Raw genomic sequence first — 4,599 nt, 5'->3', positions numbered from 1 at the left:
AGAGGTGCCACTTGGCACTTGCGGATTTGGACATAAATTGTAATTGTTTTTTTATCTTTTAACTACATCCGCAAATTACGGAGGTGCTACTTGTGAATATAATGACGTTTGGATAAAATAAGAAGATGAATGACTAAAAGACCAATTTCAACAAAAAAATGACTACTTCAGTTAATTTCCATTTTTAAAATTACACATATACAATAATTATCAATAAACATAAAATACATTATTAAATGGAATATTTTTTATAACTTATGATTATGAATTTATAAAATATTAAAAAAAGAATAAAGCAAATATTATTTTAAAAAATAAATTGACTGACAACTGACAGTGAAGCCACTGCATTTAATAGACTGTCAGAAGACCAGCGAATACCACCCCCCCCCCCCCCTCTTCGCATTGCCCACTTGTACTGTACAACTTCGACCGCTATTTATCGTAATGAAACGTCTTTGTTTTTGGAATCTATTTTTTAAACTATATTTTCGTGTTTTTAATAAAATACTTTTTAATAATTCTCTTATAGAAATGAAATAAATTTAGATTTTAAATCCATTTCAATTTCATTTCTGTAAACGAAATAAATTTACAAAAATGAATTTAGAGACATCGTAAGATTTAATTAAAATCATATATACATAAGATTTTGAAATCCTCAATGGGTGCTTGGGATTTCACGAGATTTCGTAAAATTGTAAGCAATAAGGTTCTAAAAAATATTTGTTTTCTAATAATCGATTAATAAAAATGTAATTTTTTTTAATAAATAATGGAATTTAATTTCATTTCAAATCCTACAAACATAACATACCAATGATTTCAAATCCATTCCAATCCAAATCCCTCCAAATTCAAATTCTTTCATGAAATTCAAATCCTTAAGAAAACAATCATATAAACCAAACGGACATTTATAATATGTCTTCACTCTAATTTGTCGCACCTAGTTTTTTAGGGTGTGACATTTACTAATCAACAATAAATAATAACTGAAACATGATAATGTTACAATGGATTGGAGTATATGACTTAACATAACTAGAAGTGTACTCGCATAATGCAGCGAGATACATCTCGATTTTAGTGTTTCTTTTTTTTTGTCTTAGTCGATGTTATAATACGATTATATGTGGTTTTGAGAAAGAGATAATCTTTTTATTTTAATAAAATATAAACACGAAGATATCATAAAAAAATATTGATATTAGTATAAGGGGCTGTTTGGCAGTTGCTGAATGATTTAGTGCAGAATAGTTAAGAGGTCAGAATGGTTAAGAKGGTCAGAATGGTTAAGTGCTGAATGAAATAATGTTGTTTGGTAACTGTTCTCTGAATAATAATAAATTACCATTTTAACCCTCATCAAACAAAAACCCATTAATCCAAACCAACAGATATGCTTTTCCTTTAACTTCAAGTGATGGGTTCGATTCAAGTGATGGGTTCGATTTCAAACAACCAGGTATGCTTTTCCTTTAACTTCCCACTCCATCNGTTTGATTTAGGTTTTTGGGTTGGGTTTGATTCGCATACTATTAACTTACTGAGGTCGCCGGCGATGGAGACGATGGAGGTCGCCGACGATGGAGACGATGGAGGTCACCGGCGAAAACCGGCCGACGTGGGGAAGGGGACGAAGGCGACGGGTTCAAGAGATCCAGAGATGGTGAAGACGATGACAGTCAAAACAGAGAGATCGTAGATAGGGGTTGTTTGTCGGCCGGTTGTCGTCGGTGACGGAAAATGGCAACGAACAAGGGAGTGGAGACGGCAGTGGGTAGAGAGAGTACGAGGCGGCAGCGATCGTAGGTCTGGAGGAGGGGCTGTGAGCGATGTGTGAGGATGATGGAAGAGAGGGCAAATATGGAAAAAGAGAAGTCTGAATGGTTGAGAGACCCCTTAGATGCAAAATGGTTAAGAGGGAAATTGTAACCATTCAGAGCCTTATTTTTTTTTGCCAAACACTCCTCACCTCTTAGCGATTAAGAGGTTGGCTCTTAATGTCACCATTAAGAGCCAAACAAACAGCCCCTAAGACTAACTATTTAAAATTTCTCGTTTTTTTTTGTATTTTTTTGATTCATTTTTTTTAATTTTTGGTTTAATATTATAAATTTTATAAAGATAATAATTAAGTATTCTGTTAGAATTTAATGATTATCCTAATTATATTTCAGATTTTTTATATTTAAAATGAGATGTTTATCTTGTATTTGATAATGTTTATCTGCAATTAGTTACACGAATTCAGATATGGAGCTTTAATAAGTTGTACTTATGCATAATCTACTTGCAATCTTGAGTTTTAAGTAATATGCATTAATAAACAGTACTTTACGCATAAAAAATAGTTTTTAAGAGTTTTTGTCAAATGCTTTATAATACAGTATAGATTAATTGTAAGTAGAAAAATCTTGAATAAATTGGGACACATGATACTAAATTGTAGGGATGACAAAAAAAAAAAAAAACTGAAAATTTTGGGTCAAGTTTGGGGATTTCGGGGATTTTATCGGTTTTTTGGGATGGGGATGGTCATCATTGGTCGTGTATATATATCATTAAAAAAATCATCCTTATTATTACCGTCTTCTTGTAATCTCGTTTTTTAAGGATTGAGAAAATTTTCAGTTCTCGTTTTTTTACTACAGTACTCCCAACTTCATGGCCTGACCTTCAAATTAATCTCCAGATTTTTGGGTTGATTTTTAATTTCGGTTCGAGGATAACAAACGTTGAACGGGGAAAGCAACGGAGAATGCGGACTTTTACGCTTAACGGGTTCCCCAACGGGGGTTCGGGAGACTACAAGGATCCGATGGAATTGGGGGGTTTACGGGGACGATTTTGTTATTGGTTTCACAAATGCCGGTAATTTAAAGACTAAACCATTCAAAATAAAAAAGTTAGATATGTTTTTTTTTTTTATATAATTTCCATCTTTCCTGAAAAATAAAATGCTTTTAGACATTTGACGAAGAGTTGGGTCAATGAGATTGTTATTGACTTGTTAATTAATTTAATTTTATAAATAATGAATATATTAATTATGTTTATAAACTTAATATTAATAATAATGCATTTTTTATATGTAAAATTTAAAACTTTTAACCCATTCCAACTCTTTTGATGACCATTTATATTTTCTCAACCAAACTACAATATTCGATAGCAATATAAAAAACCATTTCATTATTAAAGCTTTTTCTATAGACCTATAGCTTTGTCAATCAGGATTTCTCTAAGGTGGATTAAAGATCTGTAAAGTTATCAGTGTGTTTTTAACTGAATTCCATGTTTTTGGAATTTTAATATTTTTTGGTTGATTTCAAGGTCGTTTTCGTTGTTTTCGCAACACTTTTTTGGTCGATTTCAAAAGATCTTTTTGGTTGGCTTCAAGGGACGTTTTTCGGATATTTGTTTAATGTTCGTTATATTTTCTGATATTCGGAAGCATCCTTCAACTTTTAAAGGGTGCACCTTTTCACACCCCATTTTTTCCTTACAAAATAAGATTGAGCAGGTAAACTGAACCCGGCCTTCTCGTCCGCCACTGACGATGATGATATGGTTAAAAAGCTTATGAAAAACTTGAAAAAGCACCTGTCATAGATGCTCTTATTGTATTTGTATCGGTGAAATATATAAATGGATGATCTAAAGATAAACTTTCAAAGAAATAACGATTATGCATCTCTAAGAAAATGTAAGAAATTTTTCTTTGATTGGTTGGGTGTTTTTTCTTTCCTTTCTATTTTTGTTAAAAACCACTTATTTCGCTCTTTAACATATGATTGAATCAATTTATTCAGTTAGGACCTCGCTTTATGTCGAGCAATGGGTCTTAGAAGAATTCCACTTTTCTCGGCACGACTCTTTCTATCAAAGCCAAAGACGCCCCAAGACAAATTCCAACTGTTGGGAAGGGGACATGATCAATAGAACCTGGCTAAGAAAGAAAAAAAAAGCCCCCCATCTCGTTCGACAACAAGCCCTTGTTCTCAGCACATGTCCTGAACCATACCGTAGCAGCAACTGCTGCTTTCTTTCTATAGAGTGATAAACGAAGGGATCTTGCTTGAATCAAGCTCTCAAAAGATTATAGAATTACAGGCATTTGAGTATACAGTTTAAACAAATTTTGATCAGTTCATCTATTTCAATTTTAGTTAATCTTTTTACTCATTTTTATTCTTTTATAAACAAAATATAACTAAAAATAAAACGAAATTCATCAATTTACCAAGATGCATGACCAAAAAACTCCCAATTTTATTGTATGTTCTTAATTTCTATGTGAAAGTCTTCCAAGAAGGTTCTTAAAGGGAAAGAAGGGTTCCAATCCAACAGGAAAAATGGTCAAAGTCTAACTGATATAGAACTCCAACAATTTATATTGCAAAATATTAATTATATATGTAAAATATTACTAATTTTTTAAATAAAATAATTCAGTAAAAATAAATTACCATCTAAATATCTATAGTATATTATAATACATTTGGCTAAAACTCTTAAAAACTCTTAAACTCTTAAAACTCTTAAACCCGTTCATCCCTATCCGATTTCATCCCATAACTGAATCCGTGTAAC

This window comes from Cynara cardunculus, assembly GCF_001531365.2.
Source record: "Cynara cardunculus var. scolymus isolate 2C chromosome LG 1, CcrdV1, whole genome shotgun sequence".
In the NCBI taxonomy this organism is placed as follows: domain Eukaryota; kingdom Viridiplantae; phylum Streptophyta; class Magnoliopsida; order Asterales; family Asteraceae; genus Cynara; species Cynara cardunculus.
This window is presented reverse-complemented; position numbering follows the sequence as displayed.